The 17,997-nt window shown below is 40.8% G+C and overlaps 1 protein-coding gene across 10 annotated transcripts in view; it reads right to left on the reverse strand.

Annotated features, from left to right (window-relative positions):
* Nucleotides 1-17,997, reverse strand: part of ZHX3 (zinc fingers and homeoboxes 3) — a 135,516-nt gene that overhangs the window by 65,465 nt on the left and 52,054 nt on the right. For 7 of the 10 annotated variants that reach the window (XM_061437590.1, XM_061437589.1, XM_061437587.1 and 4 more), the window contains one exon: nucleotides 4,223-4,329. The gene's annotated coding sequence lies outside the window, so the exon portion shown is untranslated. Of the gene's footprint in view, nucleotides 1-4,209; nucleotides 4,330-6,421; nucleotides 6,518-6,591; nucleotides 6,768-17,997 lie in introns of those variants that run through there. The other 3 variants (XM_061437588.1, XM_061437592.1, XM_061437595.1) reach the window with 3 other exon arrangements.

Raw genomic sequence — 17,997 nt, forward strand, 5'->3', positions numbered from 1 at the left:
CATAACAAATGCAAAAGCAACCACAAATTAAAGAGGCTAAATTCATCCGTAAGTTATAGAATTTTTAAGACTGGATGAACAGAAGACAAAATCCAACAATATTCTACTTACAAAGCTCTGAAATACAATAATGAAATTAGAAGATGCAACAAAACCACTGCACATGAAACGAATCGCCAGTCCAGGTTCAATGCAGGATACAGGATGCTCGGGGCTGGTGCACTGGGATGACCCAGAGGGATGGGATGGGGAGGGAGGTGGGAGGGGGGTTCAGGATGGGGAACACGTGTACACCCATGGCGGATTCATGCTGATGTATGGCAAAACCAATACAATATTGTAAAGTAATTAGTCTCCAATTAAAATAAATACATTTATATTAAAAAAATTTATAGACTTTAAAAAAGAAAAAATAAAATAAAAATTAAAAGCAGAATTGAAGATAAGTATTGCTTTAAGCATTGTCAAAAAAGAAAAAACTAAAAATGAAACTAATAATCTTGAGAAACAAACAACCAAAAAAGCCTGATTCTTAAAAAGAATTAGATATTTTGAAAGCAAAAAAAAATACTTTGGAAAAAAAAAATACTTTGGAAGGACCCATAATAAACTGGTAAGAAATGCCACCTATAAGTAGGGAACTTCATGCTTGCAGATCTGGAGTGAGGAGGAAACTGACTTTTCACTATTTCATTTTGCATTTATTTGTTTGTTTATCTATTTATTGGCCACACCATGAAGCTTGTGGGATCTTAGTTCCCTGACCAGGGATTGAATTCAGGCTCACAGTGAAATCTCAAGAGTCCTCACCCCTTGACTGCCAATGGAACTCCTGCATTTTGTACTTCAAATATAAAACTATAAAGTTTTATATGTCAGCTAAAATTTCTCTGAAGAGACTAAAAGTGATACTACTAGTAAAGTTAATTACAAAAAGAGGAAATGCATGAAACTAGAAACACAGGACACAAGAGCAGCAATAAAATTGTAGAGAAATACTAGGTACGTGTTAACAAATTTGGGTAACACTGAACAGGTGGATTTTTCATTAAAAATGTAAAATTCTAAATACCTATAAAATACTTGGCCAAAATCTTTTTTTTTAATTTAATTTTATTTATTTTTTAACTTTACAATATTGTATTGGTTTTGCCATATATCAACATGAATCCGCCACAGGTATACACGTGTTCCCCATCCTGAACCCTCCTCCCTCCTCCCTCCCCGCCAACATCTTTAAAAATAATTACACCCCCACCCCTAAAGCAACTAGTCCCTGATGGCTTATTAGTGGATCATTTAAAACTCTCAAGAAACAAATACAACACGTTACAGAAATCACACCTAACAGAAGTCAAGGTACAGATTACCTAGTTCATGCTACGAACTGTACTCTAAAACTGGTTAAAGAAAAATGAAAAGAGAAAACTAGATGAAGCTGACTTAAAATTTATGCTCAAAAATTTAAAAGAAAATAACAGTAAGTAGGACTACGTTAAACCTTGAAATTGTGTCATGTCATCTGATACCAAAAATTAAATTTGTTAAATTCCAACAGATATTCTTAATTTTAAAATCCTAAAACTAATAACAAAGGTATACTTTCTTACCCTTTTTGAGGTATCTATAACAGTACACTTCAAGGAAGAAATGAGACATGCAGTCAGTAAAAACAGGCACAAACTAAGTAGCATTTTATCATCGCTGCTAATTAATATAGGCTCAGACGTTCTTTCCAGTAAAAAGCAACATGAAAAAAAAAAAAAGAAATACAAATACAATAAAGGCCAAGGCAAAATTTTTAAAATAAATAACATCACTGTAACTTACAAACCCAAAGGAATTACTTAAACAGTTATAATGAGCTTAAAAGTGACCAAAGTCATCATTGATACAGAAAATCAATACTATTTATGGTCCTCAAACTTGACCATAGTGAAAATCACCCCAGGCAGCTTTTAAAAACGCCAATGCCTACAACTCCCCCCAGATAAATTGCCTCAGCATCTCTGGGGGTGGGACTGGACATTTGTAATTTATAATGCTTCTAAGGTGATTCTAATGCACAGCTAACTCAAGATACCACTACATTATATATAATTTCCTAAATATGTAAGAAATGCAATGCAAAACCATCTGTGATATTCTCAAATGGGAAGGGAAAGACTGCTGTAATGCAACAGGAGTACAAAAGAAGAAGTCTGAAAGGGGACACAGTCAGCTGCAGGGCCAGTGTTTCCAGTCCACTGCAGTTCAGGCAAAGAGGCAGGCAGCTGCCCAAGTGAGTGGAGGGGGACATGACCCACGGAATGGTGGCAACAGCAGCTAATTAGTCTCAGTCCAGATGCTACTGAGATCAAGATGCACGCATGAAGATTTAACAGAGGCTGACAGAGGATGAGATGGCTGGATGGCATCACCGACTCGATGCACATGAGTTTGGGTGAACTCCAGGAGTTGGTGATGCACAGGGAGGCCTGGCATGCTGCAATTCATGGGGTTGCAAAGAGTCGGACACGACTGAGTGACTGAACTGAACTGAACTGAGGAGGTACAAGATTCCTTGCGTATCTGTGTGAGGTTACCTGTGAGATAAATTCCTAGAAATGCAATTGCTGAGTCAAATGGTATGTGCCTTTAGAAGTGAAAGATCAGCTTTAAAAGATCTTAAAGATGAACTTGAACAAGCATGGTGTATAGAATGAACAAGACACCACAACTCCCAGGACAGTGGAGTGAGAGAAAGAAGAGGTAAGCTAGAGCTGGGTGAGGTGGCCCAGGGCGGTCAGGGAGCAGGTACGGAAATGGCATCCCAGAAAATCCCTGGTCGTTCCATCTGGCTCTGCTCTTTGCATTCACTTTACCCCCCACCCCCACCCCCCATCCCCCCTGCCAGCAGAAACCTGAAGGAGAAGGCGGGCAGGGGCCACGTGGCTGTCCAGGAGGAGAAGATTCCAGACCAACTGGAGAACCATAAGGAGATCAGCGTTACTGACGCAGAGTCGGTATGAAGGTGAGCACTAGAAAATGTGTGCATGAGTTCACTCATGATAAACTTGGCTTGGGGACTGGCCTGGCAGTCCAGTTGTTAGGACACAGTGCTTTCACTGCTATAGGCATGGGTTCGATCCCTGGCTGGGGAACTACGTTCCCACCAGCTGTGTGGTCTGGCCAAACCAACCAACCTGCCTCATGCCACTTTCAGCTTAGAGGACTGATACACAAAGGCCACTGAACAGTTTTTACTCCACCTTGCAACTCAAAGTTAAAGAAAGAGAAAACAGGACTGGATCTTCTAGCCAACAGCAGCCTGGCCACAATCCACCATGAAGCAGGAAGTTCCACAAGTTAACAACTGTGGGGAAATTCCCATGGGCTGGGCGGCCCAGGCTGGTGGAGACGCAGCGATGCTCTCATGGGTTGTCCAAGCCTGGCTCCTGCGCACAGAGCCTCCACTACATACCAGCAATAACTCTGACTCCATTTCTTCTGCGTTCTTTCCAAAACATTCTAATCAGCAAACTGAAGAAAGGTTCTTTATAATCATAAATAATGCAATAAATTTCCCTTACTTAAAAAAACTTCAACAACAAAAACCCTTAATATCTAAGCTTGTGAGAGGCATGGTAACAATAAAATGAGTTCCCAACTCTCTCTCTCTCTCACACATACACACACATACACACACACATATAACTTTACTAGGGCACATCTATTTCATCAAGAGAAAGCTATGGCTATTTACATTAATTATTTGCCAGTCTGCTTTGTCTTTAGTATTAAGTTTCCTATTGTAGAGGGCAGTGCCAAGAACATGGCTTGGATAACTTGGTATCCAGAGTTTTTCAAATCAGTCATTTAATAAAGCAGAAGTATAAGTTTTGCACTCAGACCAAAAAGCTGACCTTGAACTAAACCTGTATGTTACAAGAGACACAGCACACAACTCTACTTTTATAATACCCAATGGTCAACCCAAGATAGAACAGGCTCCTGGCAAGTGACCTATGAAGTCACCTCAACTATATATTCAATATACACACCTTTTGGATTAATCAAAAAAAGAATCATTTGATCAAAGAGCTCAGCAATAAAAGTCAAGGAAGGAGAAAAAAATGTTTAGCAGCAATAAATATGGCTATGCGTGACAAATTGATGGTAACTGATACATGGCAAGAAACTTAACATTCAGAGAATTATACTATTTACCCAGGAAACATACTTTCTCCTCACTTCATCGGTTTCTCCAGTTTCTCTCTTCTCTTTGTGCAGCCCTGTATGCATCTTTAAAGGTTCAGTTGTTGTTGCCTCTGCAGCTGCAATCCAGTCCTGCAAAAGAAGTCACAAAGCTTCACTTCACGTGAAAAGAGATAAAGTGGATTCTAGGAAACTGAGTGACCCAATCCCATCAGTCTCCAGAACTGTACACAAACAGAAACACCAAGCGGTGGGGAGAGCAAAAGGCGGTCATTAAAGTGCAAACCATAATTTAAAATGATTTAAAATGCCAGTAGTGACTGAAAAATATTCATGGAAAAAAGGCAAACTTGTCTCTGATAATAGATCAGAACAAGATGATTCATTAAAATTTCTTTCCACCAATGAGTTTCCAGCTCTCTCTCCTAGCTAAGTATGAGATGGCTTAGCAGAAATGATAAAATTCACTGAGGTGTGGCCTCCCAGCTTCAAGGATGCATACCATTAAGGATGTGCTATTTTCTGACGCCCTTTCAGTCAAAGCCTGGGTTTTTCTAACACGGATTCTAGAGGCATAAACGGTCTAGATTGTGAGTTCCAGGCTAAGGAGCTCTGTGACCGTCCTCTTTGTCTCTGACCCTTATCCCTAGGTCATCCCATTCTACCCAGTGGCAATGATGTGCACACAGTAATTCCTGGCGAATGAATGAGACAGTAACTACGTTTTCAACAAACGACCAGAGAGGCTTCACATAATCTTAAGATTATTTGGGAAATAGCTGAAAAACCACTACTTTTGAATTCTTTATTTTCATCCCAAAGTGTTCTCTTTGGGTGAGACGCCCAGTAAAAGGGCTCTAAAGTGAGTATACCAGAGGGTCTCAGAACTTTGAACGGTGCCTGGGTACACAAGAGAGGGTTGGGACCATGGGTATCTGAATGGAAACAATTTTACCCCCTCAGGAAAGCACCCCCAGCCAGAGGAGCTCCAGTGATCCTTCCTGTCAAGCATTTATTCTGTCAGGCACTGTTCTAAGAGCTTTACCTACATTAACTCATTCGATCTTTTATAATGACCCAATGAGGTGGATTCTATTATTCTAATTGCCCAGATGAGGAGAGTAAGGCACAGAAAGGTTAACAGAACTATGCAAGGAAATACACTCTTTACTGCCCTTCACAGGCAGTGGCTCCTGGACACACGTGATCCTACAGGAAGCTGTCGCCTCCTCCACCCATTTCACTTTCTTTCATTGCTCTTACGGTATCGTAGTAGCTCAATGGCTAAACTAGCTCTTGCTGGAAAACTATCCTAAAAAATAATTTATTAAAAACTTTAAAGTTTCCACAAATGAAAAAACCTGACCTCTTAATTTAAGAAATTATCCAGTGAACATCACACAAAGGAACTCTCCCTAGTCTTGTGGAAAGCAGAAGCAATCAGGATTTTCAGCCGAATACTTAACATTTAGCCATGACTTCAGCTTGTTACACTTATTTCAGATACTCTGCCCTGCTTACCAGATCCCTTCTAACTTTAAAATTTCAAATCCCTCACTCAAACAAGGCTTCTGCTGTCGGGTTGAATTGATTGGGACCTGAAGGTAATGATACCAAAAGCTGTGGGTTCAATTCACGACAAACCACTTCGCTTTGTTTGCCTCACGTCTGCAAACCCTTAGCCTGGATGGCATATTTTGGGTCAGAAGAGGAACCAGGTGGGAGCGTGCAAGACCACCAGCATAAATAGCATCTGCTAGAGAAACACGCCCACGTCCAACACAGGGGCGGCAGGAGGACTCGGGCAAAACCATCAACTCGACTCACAGAGAAAAACCTCGTGATCACGGCAGAGCACCTCTACCTTTCTAGGTCAGATGCTCTTCTCGAGCTCAGATCTTTTGCCAGAATCTAACCTAAAGTCCCTCCTTCAAAAAACAAAACAGGTATAAGAATCAAATAAGAAGAAACTACGGTTTTTAATTTTTTCACAACATGTGCTCCATCTGAAAACAGAAATTTCTTATTCTGACACCAGTTCCATGATCAAAAAAGCACTCGTGAAGCTTTTTGAAAGTGCCACAAAAATCTCTAGCAGTGCAACACAGCAAACCATCAGAAAAATTTTACTGCCCTCCCATAGGTTTATCTTACTTTCTTTAAAAATCACTCCTAATTTTCATAAAACCAAAAACTGCTTCATCTCCAAATAGTATGAAGTTACCTTAAACATGCTTTTTCAAATTAATAGATGAAGAAACCAGTTCTGATCAGTCCAGATCACACTTGAAAACAACCAAGGGTCCCCTAAGGTAGAAGTTTTACCAGCGTCCACAAGTTAGAGAAAAAAAACACAACTCTATTCCTTAATCGGTATTCTAGGAGGACACCCACTTGGGATCATCTGTCTTCCAGTTTTCTTGCCCACGCCTGGGAAGAACTTTCCCGACATCCCAATGCCACGAAGCAAATGGATTCCAACAGTCACGAGGTAACTATGACAGCAAAGCCACAGTTACTTATGAGATCACAAAAACTAGATGATGTAATTTTTTAAATTAGAGGTAAAACCCACGTAACATAAAATTAACCGCTGTACAGTTCAACGGCATCTAGTATATTCACTATGTTGTACATCCATCACCTTTATCTAGCTCCAAAAGATTTTAGTTATCTATCCCCAAATGAAATCTTGTAGAAATTAAGTAGTCGCTACCATTATCCCTGTTCCAGCCTGGCAACCATTAATATCCTTTCTGCTTTGATTAATTTATTATGGATTTTTTATATAAATGCAGTCACACAGTATGTGACCTTTTGCATCTGCCTTCTCTCACCTGACATCCTGTCTGAGGTGCTTCCACACTGTAGCATGCATCAGTACTTTCTTTTTACGGCTGAAAAATATCCCACTGTATGCATATATCACATTTCACTCATCCACTCATCCACTGATGGACATTTGGGTTGTTTCCGTCTTTTGGCTACTGTGGTGCCGCTGTGAACATCTGGGTACAAGTACTTGTCTGAACACCTGTCTTCAATCATTTAGGGCATATACTTAGAACTGCTGGGTCATATGTTAAGTCTATATTTAACTTTTTGAGGAACTGCCAAACTGTTTTCCATGGTGGCTACACCATTTCACATTCTCACCAGAAAAGCACGAGGGTTCCAACATCCTCATCAACACTTCATGTTTTCTGTTCAGTGTGTTTTTAAATTATAGCCAACCTTGCGGATGTGAAGTAGTATCTCATGGCGGTTTTAATTTGCATTTCCCTAATGACCAATGATGTTGAACATCTTTTCACACGATTGCAGGCCATTTGTATACCATCTTTGGATAAATGTTCAACCAAGTCTTTTTTCCATATTTTAATCAGGTTGTTTATCTTTTTGTTGCTGAGCTGTTACGAGTTTTTTATTTAAAAACATATTATGGCTACTAGGCCCTTCTCAGATTTGTGTATTTTCTCCCATTCTGTAGACTGTCTTTCCACTTTCTTAATAATGTCCTTTGATGCACAAAAGCTGTACATTTTGGTGAAGTCCAACATATCCGTTTTTTCTTCTTTTGTTGCTCACACCATTAAGAGTCATTTCTAAGAATCCATTACCAAATTCAAGGTCATGAAGATTCACCCTTATGGTTTTTCTAAGTGTTTTGGCTCTTCCAATTAGGTGTCTGATTCATTTTGAGTACGTTTTAGTATACGGCATGAGGTTGGAATCTAACTGCATTCTTTTGCACGTGGATATCCAGTTGTCCCAGCACCATTTGTTGAAGAGATGGTCCTTCCCCTCACTGAATGGACTTGGTACCTTGGTCAAAAAACAACTGACTATAGATACATGGGTTTATCTCTGGACTTTTAAATTCCATTCCATTGATCTATTTTGTCCATCCTTATGCCAGTACCCCATTGTTTTAATGACTGTAGCTTTTTTTTTTTTTTTAATTAAGAAGTGGATTTAGAGAGAGATACATTCCATAGACAGAATGTAGTCCATCTAAAAAGGTAAGAATAGCCCTGGGAGTAACACACTCCATAGACAGAGTGTGGGCCATCTCAGAAAGCAAGAGGCCAATTGTAGTTTTTTGTTTTTTTTTTTTTTAATTGGGAAGCATGAGTCCATCCTTCTCTTTCAAGATTGTTTTGACTATTTGGAGTCTCTGGCAATTTCATATGAATTTTAGCATCAACGTTTCCATTTCTGTAAAAAAGGCTGCCTGGACTTTGGTAGAGATTTCACTGAATCTATAAAGCACATCGGGTAGCACTGCCACCTTTATATCGAGTCTTCAACCCATGGACGTGGGATATCTTTCCATTCTGTAACATATTACTAATTTTAAGTTACCTTAAAATACCCTTGATAAGGTAATGTCATGAAGTAAATTCCTTTAGTTGTATCTCTAGGTAATCTACTAAGTATGTCCTGAAGTTAGTCACAAATATGAAGTTTATTTACCATGAGGAGCTCAGTATTCATATTCCAGAGAAGGAAGGCATATTATTCAGGGTCTGGCTATTTGCTTTTGTTTATGGGGAAGGTTAGAATTCAAGGATTTTCATTCCCTTGATTTAGTTAGTTTTAATTTTCATCGTCAGCTCCCAGTAGAGGAATTGATATGCATGAATCTTATACGTTCCCTGATAAGAGTAAGTTGTTTAACAGGCTTCACAGAACGGAATCAAGAACTCTCTTTCCATATAGTTCAAACTTTAAAAAACTGATGATGAAACATCATCATCAATTAGCTACTTTGCCAAATATTGTGTGCAAATGTGTGCTCAAACATCCTGGGTTGGGCTTCCCTGGTGGCTTAGTGGTAAAGCATCCACCTGCCAATGCAAGGGACACGGGTTCAACCCCTGATCTGGCAAGATCCCACATGCTGCAGAGCACTAAGCCTGAGCGCCACAACTACTGAGCCCACACACTCTACAGCCCACGCTCTGCAACGAGAAGCCAGCACAATGAGACGCCTGCACGCCACAACTAGAGAGCAGCCCCCACCACCTGCTGCAACTAGAGAAAAGCCCACACAGCAACGAAGACCCAGCACAGCCAAAAAATAAAAAAAAAATTATCTTTTTGAAAAAAAGAATTAAATCTTATTAAAAAAAAAAAAAACAGCCTTGGTTAGTTACAGCTTAAAGTATCAACTATAATCAGGAGGGAGAGGAGGAAGCCTTTAAAAGTCTTTTCACTGAAAACGTTTTGGTAAAGACTATGAGGGGACAACTGTTTCAAGTTATAAACATAACTTGGGCTGGACACAATTTGTTCTTTGCACTCATGTCAAAATTAGAACTGAAGACAATATAGTAACCCAGAAAAAATAACTGTGGCTTTCTGAGAGTAGTGATTTCAAGGAATTTATAGATTCCCCAAAAGAAAAGTCATCTTAAAACCAGTAGATTATTAGTCTGAGGGGCCGTGATTGCTTTAGTTCCCATGTTCAGTGTCAACTTTTCAAAGCTTTGGTGTATCTCAATATATGGGTCACCTGGGACTCGAGGTCCAAGGTGGCCCAGTAATATCAAAAAAGGCTTTACCACTATGGAGAACACTACAGATTCCTTCAAAAACTAGGAATAAAACCACCATATGACCTAGCAATCCCACTACTGGGCATACACCCTGAGGAAACCAAAATTGAAAAAGACACATGTACCCTAATGTTCACTGCCGCACTATTCACAATAGCTAGAACATGGAAGCAACCTCGTTGTTCATCAAAAGATGAATGGATAAAGCAGCTGTGGTACATACACATAATGGAATATTACTCAGCCATAAAAAGGAATCTATTTGAGTCAGTTCTAATGAGGTGGATGAACCTAGAGCCTATTATACAGAATGAAATAAGTCAGAAAGAGAAAGATAAATATCATATACTAATGCATATACATGGAACCTAGGAAGATGGTACTGATGTTTGCAAGGCAGCAACGGAGAAACAGAAAACAGACTTATGGACACAGGGAGAGGGGAGGAGAGGGTGAGATGTATGGAGAGAGTAACACAGAGACTTACATTACCATATGTAAAATGGATAGCCGAGGGGAATTTGCTGTATGTCTCAGGGAACTCAAACAAGGGTTCTGAATCAACCTAGAGGGGTACGATGGGGAGGGAGATTCAAGAGGGAGGGGACATATCTACACCTATGGCTGATTCATGTTGATGCTTGACAGAAAACAACAAAATTCTGTAAAGCAATTATCCTTAAATTAAAAAATAAAATAAATTTAAAAAAATACAATGGTAATTAAAAAAAGAAGAATGGACAAAGAAGTTGTGGTACATGTACAAGGTGGACTATTACTCAGCTATAAAAAGGAATGCAACTGAATCAGTTCTAATGAGGAGGACCAACCTAGAGTCTATTATACAGAGTAAAGTCAGTCAGAAAGAGAAAGACAAATATTGTATGCTAATGTATATGTATGGAATCTAGAAAGATGGTACTGATGATCCTATTTTCAGGGCAGCACAGGAGACACAGATATATATAAGACAGATTTTTGGATACAGTGGAAAAAGGAGGGGGTGAGATGACCTGAGAGAGTAGCATTGAAACATACACAGTATCATATGTAGAACAGTTAATGAGAATTTGCTGTACGAGTCAGGAAACCCAAAGATGGTGCTCTGTGACAACCCAGAGCGGTGCGATGGGAGGGGGGTGGGAGGGAGGTTCAAGAGGGAGGGGACATATGTATACCTTGGCTGATTCATGCCGATGTGTGGCGGAAACCAACATGACACTGTAAAGCAATTATCGTCCAACTAAAAATAAAATTTAAAAAATTTTAAAGGCTTTAAGAATCAAACTGCTTATAAATAACTTCAATCAGAAAATACCATCTGGTCTTGAGATAAACAACTAGCAACCAAATCCTGGGAAAAAGAAATCCAATTCCACGTATTTTGTCATCTATAATGAAAGCAAAGGCAATAAAAATATCTTCTGGCAGGTGCTCAGGGTCAGTGCCTTGGCAGGGAATGTTAGCTAAGGCAAAGTTAGAAGGTCTGATGTTTGTTTGGTTTATTTTCGTTTTTGACCAGAAAGTTTAAGTTGAAAAGGGCAAAAATAAGGAGACAAGGGGGAAAAAAGTAGACTTGGGCAAGAAATGCAGACCAGATAAGCAGGTAGTACCTGAGGCAGTGAGGTAACAGACAAGGAGGGGACAGCTGGCCACGGGGGGACACAGAGTGGACAGCTCGCTGGCTGCACGCACTGCCGAGATCAAAGGATCCTTTCAGCACAGTTGCAGCAAAGCTGGTCAGTATAACATCCACGGCAGGCTCACGCTCAAGGCATGAGTTTTGCCACCAATTCTTCAGGAACTGGAAAGCCCTTATCACAGGGCCGGTGGAGAGGGCACCCTCTGCTCTGGTCCTGCCACTGCCTCACGAGGTCCCGTCTTTAGGGCCCACACCATCTCCCACCCTCTAAGAGCACGTTCCATACTCTGAGTGAGCAACTGCACTGCTCTCTCCACACTTCCTCAGCTCTGTCTGCATGCCGTTCATCTGACTCTGGGTCAAGAAGCAGGGGAAAGGCGGGAGAAAGTGGCAGGGCCCCATGAAATGGGGTAAAGGCCGTGTTCTCCTTGATGGGAGGTACAGCAGATGGAAATGAACTCTACAAGGAATGCAATGGGGGAAGGGGGTGCTGGGTCCTTTTCCATCCCAGAGACAGACATCCTGGGCCTCTCAAGCCTAGACTCATAATTGCTGTTCTTGGGTAATAAAGCTGAATGCGTGACAGCCACTTGGGCCTGGGGGGAGTTTTTTCTCAATTATCAAATCATGTGCCCCAGAGGCTGTGGGGTTTCTTTTTCTGTAGCTCTCTTGGCAGAGCAGTCAGGGGCCACACACCAAGTGCTTCCATGCTCCCCTGACCCCAGAAACCCCGGCAGAAGGGAGCCCAGATGGGCACTTGGGCAACACCTGCTGTGGGGCCGGCTAGGGTGAGGAGGCCCCCCCCCCACACTCGTGTAGTTAACACTCAGTGTCCTATGTCGCCTCAAACAAGGGCTGTGATTTGGATCTAATGTGGTAATGGCTCTCGTGGTCCCCAACCGGGTGCCCTGGGCTCTTTCACTGCTTGGCTCTTTCTCTTTTTTCTTTCTATAAAAGGAGCTTTCAGTTAATTGCAGGCCTGCCATTCTGTGCCCAGGAGCTAAACCCCAGCGGCATCTGCCTTGGCTTTGGCGGGCCCACTTCACGATCGTTCTCTGATCTCTTTGTGGTAGTCTTAGTTACAAGCTCCTGGAAACCAGCCCTGACTTGCAAGCACTACTAGTCAGGAAAAGAAAAGCAGGGGAGGGGTCAGGGGGTGCGGTGAGGACACAGCTACAAACTCAGCATCCCTGGTTTAAAATGGCCCAAAGCGGGACACAGCCTACATGTCGGTCAACATGAGGATGGACAGACAAATGGCGGGATTGACACAATGGAATACTACTCGGTGATTGAAAAGGGCTTCTCTGGCCATCCAGTGGTTAAGACTCCGTGACTCCACTGCAGGGAGCACAGGTTCGATCCCTGGTCAGGGAATTAAGATCTTCCATGCTGCATGGTGTGGCCAAAAAGAGTTTCCAATACAGAAGACTCTCAGAATCACATTGAGCAAAAGAAGCTGCACATAAAAGAAAATATACTGTACGATTCTATTTATGTGGAGTCCTAGAAGAAACATGATTAACGTACGGTGGTAAAAATCGTAACGGAGTTTATGTTCGGACGTGAAGCCTGACAAGAAGGGGCATGAGCGGACTTCTCTGCGGCAACAAAAGTGTCCTATAGATTGTTGAGGAGGTATTTATATGGGTGTAAACATTTGCCAAAACTTATTAAACTATACAGTTAAAATCTGCACATTTTTGCTGTATGTAAATTATATCTCAACTTTCAGGAAACAGAATTCCACAGTCTTTATTAAAAATGGCAAAAGAGTTTTCTGTTGTGTTGCACCTATGTGGCTACCATTCTGAGGAAGAGGCAGGATGTTTGTTCAAAGTACTCAGATATACTCCTAAAGACAAGACAAAGATAAGCCCCTTCCAAGTAGCGTGAAATTTATGCCAGAGCATTTAAGTCTTAAGACTGAATTAGATAAAGAATTCCCTCAAATTTCTCTCACTCAACATCCAAGTTAAATATTTTAAGAATGTTTTCAGGGCACAAAGTCTAGTGTAGAGGATGGAAAGACTAATTCGGTATTACACACATTAGAAATGTGTGAAAAAACGTCCCCTGATTGTAAAAGCAATACACATTCGGTATAGGAAAACTGGAAAATACAGAAGACTATAGGGGAAGAAAACTCACATACTCCAAGATCATAAGCATAAAGAAGAAAATTAAAAGTCTTCTGAAAAATATTCCCTATCCAAAACTAAGCACTTGTCAACATTTTCATACACACAATTTTAACCAAATTGAGATCGTAATGTGCATACTGTTACTATTTTTTCACTTAAATTTATGTAACAAACATTTTCCATGTCATTGAGCATTCTTTGCATTTTTTGTTACTACTGAAATTAAATAGTTTCGTGTGATTATTGGCCATTCTTATTTCTCTGTGAGACAGCTTGGCAATTTAAAAAATAATATTGATTCTTTTTCCTGATTATAATATAGTTACTGCTGAAATGTGGAAAATACAGAAAAGTATAAGACTATAAGGGGGAAAACTCACATAATTCAAACAAAAAAACAATCACGATTGTTAATTTTACTTTTCTTTGCATGTATGTTTTTCTTATAGAGTTGATATTCTAGATAAGTCCATTTCAGAGTATGTCTTTTTTCACTCAGCATCACTAAAAACTACATAAGCATTTTCCCTATCTTAATAAAGTCTATCTAAACTTTTATTTTGTTAGTTTCATCTTGCCTGTAGAATTTTGTTAGCTGCAGAGATGTTACAAAATTTAAAAACTGTTCAGTGTCAGAAACTTGAATATGTATATTTGAGCTTTTTTTACTTTATAAAGTAGAGATAAACATTTCTGTTCATAAATTATTGCCTTAACCTATGATTATTTCCTTGGGATAAACTGTCAGTATTTTAATCCCTGGGTCAAAGAGTATGAACTTTTTTAAAGACTCATACTGCCAAAGTGCTTTAAATTCTCTCCAGATAATTTAATGCACCTCTGACCTGGATCCTTATTTAGAAATATGAACAGAAAACCAACTAAGAATAAAACTGTAAGAAAAACAATAGATGCCTGAAAACAGGCACCAAATTGAATAGAGGAACCAAGCCCAGAGGAAACCAGGTTATTAACAAAGGAAATAAAATCAGTTTTGCATTCTCTGAAAGATCTGTGAAGATACCATTTCAAAGATCTGTAAGGATACTAAGGTGGAGAAAAGCAACACTAAAAGCTACTACTGGAGAATAAAGAAATGGAACTAAAAAGAAAGTATTTTTTAAAGTCCTCCGCAGCAAATCTCTGTATAGCAAAAGTGCTTGTGCCCCTGATGCTCAGTCGTGTCTGACTCTTTGCAGCCCCACGGACTGTAGCCCGTCAGGCTCCTCTGTCCATGGGATTTTCTACAAAAGAATACTGGAGTGAGTTACCATTTCCTCAGATCTTCCCTACCCAGGGATCAAACCTTCTCCTGCATTTCCTGCACTGCAGGTAGATTATCACTGAACCATCAGGGAAGCCTGGATAGCAAAAGGAGCATGATCAAAGATAGAAGTAGTGATCTAGATGACTGAACAGATAAATTCTCCCAAACCAAGCGATAAGAAACATGGGGTAAGGGGATAAATCTAGATGATCCAACATATGTTTAATATACATCTATTTTTTTTTTAAGGTGAAGGGATGGACAGGGGAAAATTGTCAAAGAAAACGACCAATGTCTCTGAAGTTCTGAAGAGGGAATTGAGTGCTAGGTTGAAAGGGTCTGCCAATGGTTGATATCAACACTGAAAAAAGAAACAGTGAAATACAACTTGGTGAAGATTTTTTAATTTCAAGAAAGAGACCCTGGCAATTTAAGTTAGGAGAGGATGGCAGGGTGTAACCATAACAAAAGGAAAAGTGGGTTTGCACCCGACTTCATATCTGTAACACCAAATGCTAAAACACAAATGAAACATTTTCTACCAAGTTTTGCAGAAAAAAAAAAAAAAACATTTTAAACTTAGACTCCTATAGCCCCCTGAAAGTGGAAGTGAAAGTGAAGTCGCTCAGTCGTGTCCAACTCTTTGCGACCCCGTGGACTGTAGCCCGCCAGGCTCCTCCGTCCATGGGATTCTCCAGGCAAGAATACTGGAGTGGGTTGCCAATGCCTTCTCCAGGGGATCTTCCCCACCCAGGGATCAAACCCAGGTCTCCCGCATTGCGGGCAGACGCTTTAACCTCTGAGCCACCAGGGAAGCCTTCATAGCCCCCTAAAACCATCATTTAAGCAGGAAGGCACAATGAAGATATTTGGGGGGTTTCTCCCAGGTTTCTAACTTTACCAACCACATCCACGAAGGTACTATTTCACCAAAACAAGGAAGACCAGAGATCGGCGAGTTGTCAAAAAATTACTCAGCACCCTTTCAGTGGTTTTGCTCTAGACTAATTTTTCATTTAAATATTAGATCCTGTGATAATGCTGCAAACAGTAAGGGCAATCACAGAATTTCTCTTCTCATCCTCCCTACCAAGTAACAGTCTTCCTCAAGGACCTGTTTTTATGCATGTGTAACACTGTGGAGATAATGCTGCACAGGTCCATTAGACACACTTAGGCTCTTGACTGCCTCTAACAAAGTCACCTCTAACGACAGTCAAACACCAACTCTAGAAACCTAGGTCCATTACATGCAGAGAAACTGGGCAAATAAGGAACCTAATCAAATGTACAGGGTCTCGTGACTGCTTCTCACTAACATTCCCAAAAGATAATTATTTTGATCAGCTAGAGACTGGTACAAGTAATAACACCTAAGATTCAGTCCATTACCAAAGGTAAGTCATAGCTCTTCAAGTATTCCATCTGGGTACGTACGTGTATGCATATGAGTGTGTGCACTTGTGCATATATGCATGTGTTCACACACCAAGAATGTTCTGTACCTTGGAAATGAGATTTTCTCCCTAACCTGAATCTGTCCAGCTGTAGCAGAGCTTCTAAAGGCCTACAATATGGAGCTCCAGCTACCTACTAACTATGCAGTTGAATGAGGTCGCCCACCACCAAGGGCAAAGGCAAGCACATCTCCTGGGGAGGCAGCAAATGAACATTAATGTGACTCATCTACGGTCACTGTGGGTCTTCCCTGGTGGCTCAGATGGTAAAGAATCTGCCTGTAATTCGAGAGACCCAAGTTTGATCCCTGAGTTGGGAGGGTCCCCTGGAGAAGGGAATGGCTACCTACTCCAGTATTCTTGCCTAGAGAATCCATGGACAGAGGAGACTGGCAGGCTTTCATGGGGTCACAAAGAGTCACACACAACTGAGCAACTAAAACACACACACATACACACACAGAGTCAGTGTGAGTCAAAGACACACACAAGGACTTGTGTTCTCCAATCTCCAACCTAGACACTGTTCAGAACACAACTTCTCTCAGGAACAGTACATGGAAAGTCTCTGAAAAGTCTTGGATGGGAAGAGGGGAGGAGAGAGATAAAAGGGACAAACATTATTCCCTACACTGGTGTAATTTTTGGCTGCTAAAAGTTTGTGAGTTATTTGCACAAATCTAAATAGAGAAAAGAAAGAAAGATTACACAAAAACCTCCATTTCTCCAACCTTTGTAATAGAAGAGTTTCCCCAAAGTGACAAGAAAATAGTACATGCTTCATAATGTGACAATTACCAAAAAATGAATGATTACATTGTTACTTCAAAAGGAACACAACTGTTGACCAAATAAATGAGTTCATAAACATCTACTTTGTATCAATACTTTGCAAGGCCCCAAGCAGCCTGCCATCCCAGACTCTTTTCTCTCAGACCACTCACTTTCCCTGCTGATCTTCTCTCCTCTGATCGCTTCAAATCCCATCTTCTGTGCCAACAATCCCCAAGGCCAGCTTTCTCTCAACTACAGAGCTAGCTGCTACCAGATATCTGCTATCAGGTGGTCCACTGCCTGCCATGCTCACTGTGTCCCAAGCCAGAATCATCATCTGTCTCAGAACTGATCCATCTCCTTTATTTAACATTCCATGGCAACTTTAGGGCTACTCATTCAGAAACTCTCCATCTCCATGGAGGCAGCTGCTTTTGGCTTGGTGCCATCATAGCTTTTGCCTAGAATAGTGATGGGTGCAAAATAGTCACAAAAAATATTAGCTAATTGAATACATGGTTAAAACCATATACTACCATCAGTTCAGTTCAGTCATTCAGTCGTGTACTTCTCTTTGCGACCCCATGGACTGCAGCACACCAGGCCTCCCTGTCTATCACCAACTTCCAGAGTTTACTCAACCTCATGTCCACTAAGTTGGTGATGCCATCCAACCATCTCATCCTCTGTCGTCCCCTTCTCCTCCTGCCTTCAATCTTTCCCAGCATCAGGGTCTTTTCCAGTAAGTTGGTTCTTCACATCAGGTGGCCAAAGTATTGGAGTTTCAGCTTCAGCATCAGTCCTTCCAATGAATATTCAGGACTGATTTCCTTTAGGATGGACTACCATGGTAGTTACAAATTAAGAAAACTAAAAAGAGCCTGGGATGTTTCTCAAGCCCAGTGTCAGAGTTTAGTGGAAGGGCTACAAACTGGAAGTCCACAGGCAGAACTGG

The sequence above is a fragment of the Bos javanicus genome, chromosome 13 (assembly GCF_032452875.1).
Source record: "Bos javanicus breed banteng chromosome 13, ARS-OSU_banteng_1.0, whole genome shotgun sequence".
Lineage (NCBI taxonomy): Eukaryota > Metazoa > Chordata > Mammalia > Artiodactyla > Bovidae > Bos > Bos javanicus.